The following is a 14,525-nucleotide window of genomic DNA, read 5'->3' on the forward strand; positions in this document are numbered from 1 at the left end:
AGCTCAACATAAAGCCCTGTCTAAGTAAGGCCCATAAGTAATTTAGTAATCAGCTAAATTTTAACTTAAGGCCTGTTTACACAAGTTAAGTGATGAAGTAGTAAACTTAATTTTAAGTCGACAATCTGTCGTTAATGTCTCAAAGTAAGTAGGCAATTGGATAATACAAGGCCATGCCAGCTGACCCATGGGCATATTGCCTGCTTAAAGGGAAAAAATAAAACACTATTCTACTTTTAACCCCTAAAGCCACTTACCAACTAAACTTGTATAAATGGCCCTTAATGTTGGCGTACATTCTAAAGTACTCGACTTAAAATTTAGTGTTAACTACTAAATTCCTCAACCTGTGTAAACAGGCTTTCAGTTTTAAGTGAGTTCACAGCGCGTGTAAACAGTCAGCTGAATTATTAAGTTGCAAGTTAACGATTTAGTTGACAAGTAGAATAGAGAATCTAGTCTATTTTATTTATTAAGTAGGCACTATTTACATGACCTCATACTATTCAATGGTCACTCAACTAAAATACTTAACGTTGGAACCAGGGGCGGTCTTAGGGCTGTGCGACCGGTGCAACTGCACCGGGCGCCAAATGAGAAGAGGCGCTGAAACGCGTTAAATATACATTACTAGAAAAATATCTTTAAGATACTTATTTATAAAAAAAATATCTATAAAATGTACATGAAAAATGACCAAGATGAGAATTGTTTTTCAAAAAAAACCAAAAAGGTTTGAGTGTATATAATAGTACGGTTATTTTTCGAAAAGCCAGATCACTGGCTAGTCTCCCGACTCGTCAGACTTTCCTATTGCTTCAATCAGGGGCCATGACATTGGGTGTGTTGTAGAAGGGCATCCAATCCGAAGTCAAAGGGAAAAGAAAAATTTGGAAAACTTATTTGTGCCCGCTGTAGGAGGGGCGCCAATTTTGAGGTACACTGGGCGAAAAAAAGTTGGGGGGAATGATTTCTGCCTCCTCTAGTAGGAGCACCAAATCCTGCGTAAAAGGGTGAAAGAAATTACAGGAAATGATTTCTGCTCGCTTTAGGAGGATCGTTATATCCGAAGTGGAAACGCAAAAAAAAAAAAAAGGAAAACTTATTTGTGCCTTCTCTAGGAGGGGCGTTAAGTTCGAGGTAAAAGGGCGAAAAATGGGAAAATGATTTCTGCCCGCTCTCGGAGGAGCGCCAAATCCAAGGTAAAAGGCCAAAAGAAATTCGACATGATACGTTGACATAAAATATCGCTGTTCTTTTGAACACATCAAAATGAAGCGATTGAAACAAAAGTTATTATTTTTATTTTTTTGTTTTTTACAGGATTATGCATAATCCTTTTATAGCAATCTGTATGCACAAATGTGCAGTTGTTTCTTTTCGCTTTAGATATTCTTTTTTTAACCTCAGGGATGTTCAGCCCAAACTTCAAGAATTGTGCGTTATCGTTGAAATTTCAGCCGAAGTCTCCAAGATTAAAAAAAAATCTACAGAGAGAAAAAAACAACCCCTTCCCAGTGCGGCACGACCCGGAAGCTTCAAGAGCAGAGGGGCCTCACAAAAATGAGATCTAGTTAAAGTTTTCTAGAATTTACTAGGTACGGCCTTAGAAAAACCACTTTGCCCGGGAACCCATGATGCTCTCAAGACAGCTCTGTCCCTTCTCCAGGGCCGTAGCCTGCTTTCTCGGGTCTTCTCTTGGAGTCTCCTTGAAATAGTTATGCTCAGAAAAAGGAGGATTTATAAGTGCCCCCCCCCCCCCATTCGGCTCGGGGCACCGCCCAAGTTGCCTCAGAATAATTAGGGGGGCCTGACCAAGCTGCAGGTCCCGGTGCTTTAGCTGGTGTTTACCTGCCCCTTCTGTTTCTTAGTACTGTGTCTGAAAGGATAATTTCAAATGAAGTTCACATGAGTTTTATAAATGAAAGAAACAATACGGAAATATCACTGTAATTTAACCACTTTTATTAGCAGCTTAGCCCGTACGTGATGCGTGCACTCTGCATATTTTACCATAAAATTCAATTAAAATAAGTATGAAGAAGATGTATGAGTACCCTGCATAAATGTGTGCTGTTTTGCTTTTTTAATGTTTTTAAATCTGTTAATTAAATCAAACAAGTTGGGTTTTATGCTTGTTTACAAGTTGAATAGCAGTAATCCCATTCTAGGAAGAAGCTTTCCCTACTTCTTTGTCCCTTAATATCCAACCAAGAGGTGGGGGGGCAGTGATGGGGATGATCACCACACCAAGAGTCTGCTAATATGGTAGAATAAATCTGTCTCGTATTTTATAGATCAAGAAATGACTAGCAAAAATTTCCTCCTCCGACACGATTTGAGCCTGGGGGTGGGGGCGCTGACTACTGCTTTTGCACCGGGCGCCACTTGGTCTAAGACCGGCCCTGGTTGGAACATGTCTTAAAATAATTGATTACTCAAAATTAAGTTAAATTCAGTTGACCAACAAATTATTTAACTCATGTAAAAAGGCCTTTAGAACTGCCTCAGGACCTTTCTAAAATAAAATTTAGCTTCCCCATGTACCCACAGTTTTTTCTTTTCTATTCTAATAATTTCATTATATGACCGTTTTCATTATAATGAAAACCTCATACATTAAAAATTCCCAATTTTGCAAGAAGAGCCAAAAAAAAAAGGATGGGATGTCCCATTCAATAACAAAAAGGTGTAATAAGTGAAATGTTCTGAATTTAAAACTGTCATTTTTAAAAAACATTGATGCACTACGAGGCTTTCATTATAAGGTGACAATATATTGATTAGCAAATACTTGCCAAATACTTATGAACAATTTAATCATATAATGTAGGTGATCAATATTCAAAATTATGCAATAATGTTCATTGTCAAACACTTTGAGATAATTTAAGAAACTTATGGAAGTGGGAGAAAAAGACACGGGTATTCACCACATCAATGTAAGCACAGCCATTCCCCACGATAATGTTGTTAGCTGGATTTATGATTTTGCCACCTCAGGTATACAAATTATATCTAGTTTTCTTCACCACACATTCATTAAATTTACCACTGTGGACTATGGCCCACACCTGTGGTTACCAACAGGCCTTGACGAATCAGAAAAGAAAAAAACTTTAGGCACCAGTCACACTGCTTAGGAATCAAGCATGGTTTTGGCACAAGAAAAGCAGTTCTACACAATGTTTTTTTAAATTTTCCAGGACTTAATATCTTCTTATGCTAAAAGATGCACTGTCAAAATCAAAAATCTTTGTCATTTGTAGACTCTATACTCAGGACAAAGAACTATGAAGGAGTAGATGAGTTTGGTGCTCAGGACCAGAGGGGGCACAAAATTCACCCTTAAAGGGACTCCTTTTACATTACATGGGGAGCAAAACATGTGTGCTTATCCTGGCTGACAAAGTATCTAGCTGCGACACTGCACATACTTCTAAACCAAGCACAACTCCAGTCTATTGCTATAGGCCAGTTACCAAAACTTTTTGTTCTATCGCCTTCTTCTTCAAGAACTTTTTTCTCTCATCACCTTCCCTAACTCAAGCGAACCCATAGCATCCTATTTTATACCCGTGGCTTTTATTGTCCACTTTGGAAACACTGCTATAGGCAGTACATTAACAAGGGAATTGTGCCATAAGTATGCATGTGTAGCAGGGGCGTAGCCAGAAATTTCGTTCGGGGGGGGGGGGGACCAAAGTGACAGAACAATGGATTCGGCCATCTTTTTCCCTTTTTTCGGTAATTTTCTCACATTTCAGGGGGGGGGGACCAGACCCCCCAAGTCATAAGGCTACGCCCTTGATGTGTAGCTAATAATCTGGGTATATATCTAATAATGGATAGGAATTCTTAGTGCTGCTACTTAAAAGTGTACACAGGGGGGGAGGGGCATATAGGGGGTTCCTGCCTCTCTCCCCCCCAAGAAAACCAAAAATGTGATTTTTTTTTTAAAATATGGGAAGAAAATACCTTCAAAATGTTATTTTCAATAAATTTTTATTAATTTAAATGTTTTCTGAAGGTTAATAACACAAAATTTCTTGAAGAAATTCTTTGTGCTCCTTCCCGCAAAGGTTGATCCTGCATACACCCCTGCTGCTATCTATGTTCTAAATTGTGAATGAGGTAAAATGATTGAATATTTGTACCATTGCAGGTCTTTTGCTTTCTGTGGCAAGACTTTTGAACGAGATCAACTAGCATTCACACCTCGAAGTTGGAGAAACCACAGAAAACTTACCTCAACCAACCAATTTAAAAAGTGTTGCACATTAGAAATGAAAGTGATAAGAGATTTCATGTTTATGTAAGTAGGCCTACAGTGCTGAAGGTCTGCCTGCTCCCTGCACTCTTTTTTTAAATGTGAGACTTTGAGAAACACTAGTGCACATCCTCAAAGCAATGTTTTGCACTGTTCTGCAACAGACCTTCAGATCATGGGCGGAGATATGGGGGGGGGGGCATTGCTCCCCAGAGTCAAAGGTGGAGTCGACTGATCTAAATGTATATATGCATATATGAATTGACATCATCACCGTGCCCCCCCCCCAGACTTGATGAATGAAATGTTTTACGATAAAAAATTTTATAATTTTGGTTGCATAAAAATTCTGTAACATTGGTTTCCTACACAGAAGACTTATTTTCTTCAGATCTCTGAGATTGTTGTGCAGCAACACTCATTGTTCTGTGACGTACATCCTGCTTTGGGAATACACATTATCGGTCAAAAGAAATGATTTGCGGCGTAATGCTTATATATAAATTTCAAGTACGTAGGCATGTATTTCCAATGAAAAAACACATTCTATCATTCAGGTTTTTAATATAATGTGAGCAAGGGTGACTCAAGACGCTAAATATCCCTCTGGTGAGCACAATTAATTCAACAGATCAATCGCAAACAAGTTTTGGATTTTATTTTTCGGACTGCACCTGACAGTTCACCAGCATTCATATTTTAACGTTCAATTAAAAAAAAAAAAAGTTCTCCAACCAAACATGGAGTATGTTCATAACATACTAGTGATAGATTTAATTTTGAATGTTTATTATAATTACCAGCCATCGAATTTTTAATACCGGGAAAAAAAGAGGGTTATATGAAAGCGTAACAATATATATATTTTGTTAATCATCAAGCCATCACGTGCAGGTGGTACCTCAATCATTTTCGTACAAGCGTGAAGACGTCCCAGCATCTCTTGGCACCAACACATATTACATGTGAATTTCATATCATAGAAGTACAGTTGGCGTTGTTAATGTTTCGCCCCCGAGAGATCGTGGATAAGAAACACAATTAATAGTTTCCGGTCATTACTTTCTTCCTCAACGGGCAAATCCAAAATCAATCAGAATACTCTATTCTGAATACATGGGTAGACGAAAGGCGCTAAACTGTCATTTAATGTTCCAGATCGAAATTCCGATTCGATGGTTGCGCGTTCTATATTGTCGTAAGGTTGAGTAAGGATCGTAAATTGCAACTTACGATTTCATTTCTCACAACATTGATTTTTGTCATGCAACAGCTGATCTGACCATATTTTATCGCGGGAAAAAAAAATGTAGCCTAGGTCATTTCTATTATAAAAAAGAGAAGTCAAATGGTGATAGTGATTTCTTTTTCTTTCACGATACGTCTCAATTAAACTTTTTAAATATTATACCGAGGTGAACTTGGGGGAAAACCACAGAGTCTACCGCGAATCGAACCCAATACCTCTTGCAAACCGGGCACGTGCTCTGACCATTATTCCACACAGAGAAGATATTTTTCTCCTTAAAACCAACACCAGCTATAGTAAACCTACTACATCTACTACAGCTGATTGCGTTAAAACACATACATTAACATGACCTCCGGAGAGACGACGGAACTTTTTTCGCAAGTTCACCTCGGCATAATATCTAGAAAGTCTATTTGTTTGATGCATCGTGGCCGAAAAAAAATTTCGCAGTAATCTCTATTGACGTTACCTGGAGGCCATTAGCTGAAGTTAAGAGAGTATGCAATGCTCCTACTCAGCGAGTCACACTAATATGCATGTTTTGAAAGAAAAAATATCTCGTCTTTGTGGTATATTGGCCAGTGCGCCTGCCAGGTTTGCAAGAGGTCTTGGATTTCACTTCCGGTGGCGACAACCAAACCTTTTCCCAAGTTCGCTTCGGCATAATATCGAAAAGTCTGTTAAATTCAAGTGAAGTTGCAAATTATTGCTGAAATTGAGTATCTTGAGATTCCTCAACCAAATGCAAGTTGTTATGCTCCTTCCACTGACTGAGCAGGCCTCAGAAACAACACAGACCTAGTTGTCACTGTCTTAGTGACACTGACTCAGAGGGTAAACGTGAAAAAAAAGAAAGGATTTTTACTTTTCCCTCAAGTTAAAACCGCAATTTGAAATTTTACGCAGACAGTCCGCCACAATATGTAATTTTTTAATATTTTAGAGGTTATCACAGAGCGTTCCAGTGTAATACAATTGAATCCCGTTATAACGAACTCCAAGAGACTGAAGTGCTTCGTTATAACAAATTTCGTTATAAAGGAGTTTCCAATTTCACGAATTCATTCATTAAAAAAAATTTTCGTTGTAGTGAATATAATTCTACGGAATTTACGTTCTAGATAGTAACAAGAATGAAGTTAAATTTGAAAAAAAAAATTCTACAAGCAATTAGACATTGAATTTTTTTTGTGTGGATACGTTTTACTTAACATATTTGAGGCGAGGGAAATATAATCTCTTTTTCTTTCGCAAGTATTGTGGAAGCAGAGGAAACAACAAATTCCTCTAAAATATATGCGATACGTACCCAAACGCGTGCGATGCTTGAACCCAATGCTTAAAAGATTTTTTTATTCAAAAGCACATGCAAATTCCAGTATTTTCTCATATGACTGGGCTGGTAATTGCCAAATTTCTGGAATGAATGTTCTGAAAACATGTATGTTTCTGGAAAATGTTTTGAATGAATGTCATGCAAAGACAGCTACATCCACATCTAAATTTTAAAAAGTCTAGTTCTTTTCCTATAATTGCTGTTTGAATTTGAAATGCCAGTTGCTTTTGATTCAATTTTTCAAAATTTTAGAAAGAGTAGATGGGGGATATGCCGTATTTTAATGCTACATCGTGAGTGCGTGGTTTTCGTTACTCCAGCATAAACTTCAGAAATGATCTTAGTTTTTGTATAATCGAAAAATGTTTTCTTTCGAGGCCACACTCATTCTTAAACAAGAAATGTGAAACATTCGTAACGCAGCACTTCGAGTCCCTCAAAAAACATTTCCGATGAGATTCCAGAATGCAGGGATATTTTGACGCATGTGCATAGGTCCGCTGAAAGGTTCAGGTGGATAGAGAGTCTCGTGTTGTTAACAAGATTGGTGAGACGGACGATGAGCAATTTGAGGGACTTAAGAGCCCTTCTCCAGAGTCCTGCCAGACGCAGCTCTCTGGTTGGCCGTCGGAAGAGCATTGTGGGCCGACTCTCAAGCAAAGTAATTTTTTTGAGGCCCCGCTTGGTTAAAAATTGTGTGCCTTCCTACAAATTTACATTCTTAATCTCCAAAATTTAAACCAGACTTAATTTTCGTCAGGACCCTCTGCTATCGAGTGCCCGGGTGGGACCATGCGTTAAGACGACACTGCTCTGGGGCCCTTAGGTATTGGTTATATTGTTGGTATAGCTTATATTTTTCCAATTTTAAAACAAAATTATTTTTTAAATCAATAATTATAAGGAGTCAGTTAAAAGTCTGGGGGGTCCTGTCGAAAATAGAGTTACCATTCAAAGATGATGGGGCCACGGGAGGGATTTAATGTGATAGGCCTATGTGAGTCGGTTAGTAATTCGACATATTTTTCATCAATAGATCGACGTTCTAGCTTTTTAAAGCAATTATAGTTTAAAAAAGTTCAGTTAAGCCCTTAAAATTTTGCAGCACGGTGCGATCGCACCCTTGGCACCTGCATAAGTTTGGCCTGTAACATCGGAACCGAGGGATTGCTGTGGCTTCTTGAGCACCCACTAAAACGGAAACCTTTTACTGATTGTTTTCGTAAAACAACTAAGTTTTTTTTCACCTTATACGTCTTGTTCTGTTGGCTTGGAAGGGTCTCTTCGTTGTCACATCCGAATAGCGTGACATGCTCTTTTGGCGTGCGTAGCTGGTGAGTTTTCAAGTCCAGGGCGATCCCGTATTTTCTCAGAAAGTCTAATCCGGTAATGCATGGGTCTTGACTGTCAACTACGAAGATGGTGTGACGGTAGGGGACCGCAGTGAACTTCACCGAGGTTTCCATCTTCCCATGCACGGTCATCTTGTCCCCGGTAACGGTCTGTAGCGTCAGTGAAGGTGCCACATACAGGAGTCGTTGTCGGAATTTTTGAGCCAAATTGATCCGGACGATGCTCACATTGGCTCAGGTGTCGATGACCATCGGACAAGGAATTCCGTGAATTTCACCTTCCACGTGCATTCCATGGTCTCCACCGCTCAGCTGTGAGATATGGTAGACACTTGATGGGGCATCTCCTCCTTGCAGCGAACTCCATGAGAGGGCCGCTTTTCAGTTTAACGGCTCGGAGCTACGGAAGGTGTCCCCTCTCTTGGGAACTGCCAAGGGGCAGGATCTTCGTAGGTGGCCCACCTCATTGCACCTCCAGCACACCAAGGACATCTCTTTCCGATTTTTCCGGTCGTTCATGGCGCTTCTCAATAGTTCTTTCAACTCTCTGACAATGCTGACGTAGCATCCTCCGCAACATCACCGTCGGCCACTCGTCGTTATTTCCTCGAAGCTTGATGGGCTGCTTCGAACTTCATGACGTAGACGAGGGCACTCTCGACGTCCTTGTATTCCCCCAGACGCAACGCCTGCTGGATGTCCGGATCCTTGATGGAATCGACGAAGTACTTGTTATGGTGATATTTAACAGTCGAATCCCGTTATAATGAACTTCAAGTTAGTCAAAAAATCCCTTCGTTATAACGAAATGTCTTTATAAAGGAATTTCTGATTTTTCTAATTTTAACATTGGTTAAAAAAATTGAGTTGTAGCAGAATTTGATTCTAAGCAAAGAATTACTTATTTACGTTCTAGATAATAAAAGAATGAAGTTAAATTTCAAAAATAACTCAAAACAACTCAGATCAATTAGGCATATTGAATTTTGTTTTCGATAAGTTTTACCTACTTAACATATTTCAGGTAAATAATCCATAATTTCTTTTTTTTGGACAAAGTATTGTGAAAGCTTCAAAAAAAAAAAAAAAAAAAAAAAAAATTCCTCGAATTGCACGCGGGCAATTTTTGAACCAAATGCTTGAACGATTTCGCATCCAACACCGCGTGCAAATTCTAAAGTCTTTACATAACTGCGGTTTGAATTTAAAATTCCAACCTGGTCGGATTTTTCGAAAACGTTGAAGGAATAGATGGAGATGTGTCGTATTTTAATGCCATATATTGTTTTTACTTACTCCAGCATCAACTTCAGAAATGATCTCAAGTTTTTTTTTAAATCTAAAACTGTTTCCTTTCGAGACTACTCATTTTGAAACCGAAGAAACATGAAACATTCTTAAGGCCGGTATTACACTATAAAAGTTTTCTAAAAGTCCTTTTATAAAACTTGAAAAATTCAACCAATAAGATTATCGGTTGCATTTGTTCGAATGTAACCTATGAGCTTTATTGATTGAATTTTTTGAGTTTATAAAAGGGATTTTATCAAACTTTTATAGTGTAATACCGGCCTAACGCTATATATATAGCCACTGGTTTACAACAGATTTTATTTCTTTTTCACACACACCCACCGTATTAGTTAAAATTTCTCTTCACAAAAAGCCATAAAAAAAACAACCCTTCTTTCCCAATAATTAAGCAAGTTAGTTCCCTGAAACCGATTTTACGGTATCATACGGAACGTTGTGCACTGCGTTGCTGATTTTCAGAAACTTGTTTTTGAATTCGTTATAGCGGATTTTTCATTTCGTAACATCGGAATTTGTAATACATTGTTCCTATGTAAACTTATTTAAAGAGTAGAAAAAGTTTTCGTTACAACGAGATTTTCGCTAAAACGGTATTCGACTGTAGTTATCGTTTAATTTACATTTATTAATTTACGCTCAAGGGGTAGGTCGTGATCAGAGTGGGGAGGGGTGCATAGTCACCCAGGTTCGCGTTCAAGAAAACAATTATTATTAATCAAAATAGAAATACCAACGTATTCAGACACAATAAGACACCTTCGCAAAAGTTAATATCAAACAATGAGGTTTATTTCATAGAATTAAGCAACGGTATGAAATTTAAGGCCCCCCCCCCCCCCGTGTGGAGAAATAGCTCCTTAAAAGAAAGACATGAAATGTATATCAAAAACATAATTAATTTTGAAAGATTTTCAAGAGCGAGTCCCATTAACATTTTAAAAGAAATGGGTGGCCACTATATTGTTGCGGACAATTTCCACACGACTTCGAGATTGCAAAACAAGAAGTGGTTCGACGGACAAACACAGATTTATTGACAGAACAGCTGTTTCACGTATTTACAAACTAATCAAAGAGCTGACAACTTTCTCTCAAAGTTCAATCGCAACTGACTTTTCATCGAATCTCTCTAATCTGGTATCTCCCCTCTTGTGATCGCCTCACTATTTGTAGCTCTGGTCGAAACTTCGAGAAAAAGAATATTCCACAAATTTCTATTTCGTAGTACCAGGTTTGTGGTGCCACTGTCTGGAGGGGCGTAACCCTCTGGAATGTTCTCTCCAAACCTCCGCCAATCGCACATCTTTGTGTTAAACCGAAACCGGTATCACACACAAATGCTGTTGCCAACAAATCTCCATATTTCTGGGAACCATCGAACAAATCGCTCCATCTGTCATCTATAGATCGTAACAATATTAAGGAAACGATCAAAAATGGCTTACGGATCGAAGTGAGGAAGCAGGAAGTCCAGAACGCGGCATGGGGGTGACCGACGTGGGCCACTAGTGGTGAGAAGGGGGCGTCATAGTCAAGTCCAGGAACTATGGGCGTCCAGCGAAATCGATGATGATAATAGTCCTCGCCGGAGTTTGAGAACGATGTCAGTCCGGAACGCGCACGGGGACGACCGACGCGGGTCCGCTATAGTGAGGAGGTGGGTGTCATCGGCGACCGAAGAGGATGAACACGTCACCAGGTCCCGGTTGCGGGCCACTCACATGGTCTTAGACTTTGGCGAGGAGTCACCAAGTGTAAGACGAAGCTGACGTTGCCGAGCCCTGGTTGCGGGCCATCTTGATGATCGACTGTTCAGGTCGCCGAGGTGAGAGTAGCGTCGCCGTCTACTTGAAGATAAACAAAACACCACCAGGCCCTGGTTGCGGGCCATCCATGGTCTTAGACTAACTTCTCGAAATTTCAACCAGATCTCATTTTTGTGAGGCCTCTTTTCTCCTGAGGCCCCCGGGCTGTGCCCGGGTGGGCCCATGCCTTAAGACGGCACTGCTTAGACTTTGGCGAGGGTCACCGAGTGTAAGACGAGGCTGATGTTTCCAGGCCCTGGTTACGGGTCCTATATATAATCCATCGAGTCCACTGCAGTTGAAGGTCTCTTTTGACTTTTGGGTCGAAACACTCACACCGTCTAAACTAAATCCTGTTCTCGCAATTCATCTTCACAATAAAAGAATATAAATTAAACGGAATTAAAAAAATTAAATTAAATCTACGGGTGATTATGAGCCTGCCCCCAAAGGGAACTACATTTCTAGCGACTACATTGTATCAAGTCCAAAAGTATAAGAATCTCAGACAAAGAAGGACGCTTCGAAAGTTGAGAAATTAAGGGATAAAAGAGAGTTTTCGTGGTGATTGGTTAGAAAGAAGTACGAATATTTGTACAGAAAAGTACACTGGCCCACGTGTGAAGGTCAAGCATGACTCAGCGAAAAAGAAGAAGAGAGAGAGAGAAGAGAAAAGGACTCCCAAAGATGGCGTTTATTATTGCTATTATTATATGGGCGAGTTTCTCTCTCTTTTCAACACGCAGAAAAACAATGTTTAGGAAATTACCGAAAATTATATTAAATGCATGCAAAGACGATATATGTCCAGATTAAGAAAACTAAAAGGGAAAGAGAAAAGTACCATGACCTATTACATGCGGGCCAATTTAGGAAGGAATCTCATCTTACACGTTAGAATACCATATGAATACATAGCATAATACAAAATAAAAGAAAAAAAATTCAATTTTTCATTATAATAGGGTCAATCCGTCCCTAACGTCCGGCGGGCAATCAGAATACGCCAACTGCGACAGCCTCTCGATGTCCATGGCTAGTTCATGCAATGTTTCTCCAGCCTTCTGCTGCTTGGTCTTCAGCTGCAGCCAGTGAAAGTCTTTGGGATAATTTTCTCTGAACCTCAGCTCGAGCGCATTCGTCAGAGCTTGATAGCTGGATCGGTCTTCGGCAGCCAGCGTCTGAAGCACTTCGGCAGCTTGTCCTCGGAGTGCGACGGCTAGGTGGAAGGCCTTTTGAGAACACAGTCCCATCCGTTCGCAGAAAAGATCATCTCTAACTGGGTCCTGAAAATCGACTACGATGCCCTTCTGTCATACGTCGATGGCTTGATGTTCAACTGGCTGACATCAACTATGGCTGGCAGGACCTGGTGAGTGTCAGCGGAAAACGTAGGCTCTTGAAATTTCCTTTCCAGCTCTTGTATTCTCTTCGTGAGCTTCTCATCGACCGCGTTCACTGCTCCCTCCACCGCACTCACCCATTCGGTGACGGTGTTCATCTTCTGGGAAAGTTCCTCTTTCACTTCAGCGACGGCGATGTCGTGTTTTACTCCAGCGATGGCAATGGCGATGTCTCCCTTCATGCCGACGACATCTTCTCTAACTTCAGCGATGAATGTGCTGACGGTTGCGCTCGTGGTCTCTATCTTGTCATTGACGGCGGTAGTGGAGGTGTTGACATCCATGGTCCCCACATGGGGGGGGGGCTGACAGGGCTGTAGCCCTGGGGCCCGGGACGGTTATCATCATTTTTTTGCTTTTTCACGCTATAAATAAACTACAGAAGGGACCCGTTATAAGTCTGACCGAGGGGCCGCAAAAGATTCCAGCCTAGGGGCCCCGCTATAGGATGTAGGGGCCATGTTGACATCATCCTTGACAGCAGCAATAAATGAATTGACGGTGGCGGCAAATATTTTCATCTCTTCCACGATGCCCAATTTCATCTGGCCCATCACAGACATCAGCTCGTTCAGCTGTTCTCGCATTTCGTCCATGTCCATTATTTTCGTCTTCACCGTTCAAGTACTTGAATTATCCCGCTTCTGACATCAAATTGTTCCTGATAATGTCTCATAAGTCCATGAAATGAGCAAAGGATGAAATAATTTGCAGGACGTTACAGATTTATTCCCACAGCTAATTTACATGTAATCACAGACAGCGATTTCGCGAATACGCTACAAATATATTTCTCGCACTGAGCTTTAAGTCCAACAACTTTCACTCACTCTTGTGACGGTATCACTTTTTATAGCTACCGTAGAAACTTCGAGAAAAAGAAAGTTCGAGATAACTCTATTTAGAAAATTCTCGGTCCGAACAAGAGCGACGACGATTCAGGCCTGGCCAAAAAAACCTTACAGAAAGTTCTACACCAATCGCGTGGTCGCTTCTATTCCCTCATGGTTTTTTTTAACCCAAGGGGGTTTTCAACAAATTGCGCTAAACATAATTTTCGTAACAATAACAAATCAGAGAAGAATGAAAATATATGAGTGATGAATGGTACAGACTACTGAAGGGGTTCTTCTCAAACTTTTTCCATTCTAATCAACGCCTATCCGGCTCTCCAGAGCAGTTTAACAAAAAATCTCTTTGATAAACCTTCGGGTTGCTCCGTGGTGCCCCAGAAAAAAGTTGGCAGCGCACAGTTTGAGAACCTCTGGAATAGGGAGTTCTTGGTTTTTTGCCCTCTTTGTTTGATCAGAGGGCCTTCAGGTTAGTGTTGGCAAACCGCCACGACCGCAGAGTCCATATTAGTAAGCATCGTAAGCTCTCGAATAAGTGATAAAGGTGTCCAGGTGTCAAGTGCAAAAGGGACTTCATGAAGATGAGATCCAGTTAAATTTTTCGAGAATAAAAAAAAAAAAACTGATAGGCAGGTATTTCTAAACAGGTAGGGGGGCATCAGAAAAGTCCCTTTGATGCTCGTAAGACGGCACTGCGTAGACCACCAATTTTATTTCGGAAATATTCAACGGATTCTCAAAGTGTGAGTACCATTCGTGGTTCATTGCCAACCATTTTTGAGGGGCGTCGCAACGCGTTGGTGTATTGATGCGTGCTTATTCAGTTCTATGAACTTTACCATATCCTTTGTTAAATTAGGACAGGGGTTCTCAAACTGTGCACCGCGTGCCCTGTCATGCCTCCAACATTTTTTCAGGCGCGCCATGGAGTGGTCACTCTGA

The 14,525-nt window shown here is 40.4% G+C and overlaps 1 protein-coding gene across 1 annotated transcript in view; it reads right to left on the minus strand.

Annotated features, from left to right (window-relative positions):
- The window catches only part of LOC149064610 (dystrobrevin beta-like), a 44,424-nt gene extending 38,962 nt beyond the window's left edge, over positions 1 to 5,462 (minus strand). Inside the window, exon 1 of the mRNA XM_089254563.1 lies at positions 5,172 to 5,462. The gene's annotated coding sequence lies outside the window, so the exon portion shown is untranslated. The remainder of the gene's footprint in view (positions 1 to 5,171) is intronic.
- Between the last annotated feature and the right edge of the window lie 9,063 nt (positions 5,463 to 14,525).

Source organism: Pholcus phalangioides, unplaced genomic scaffold, assembly GCF_987345545.1.
Source record: "Pholcus phalangioides strain wild (caught in Gottingen) unplaced genomic scaffold, Ppha-v1.0 ptg000042l_1, whole genome shotgun sequence".
NCBI lineage: Eukaryota > Metazoa > Arthropoda > Arachnida > Araneae > Pholcidae > Pholcus > Pholcus phalangioides.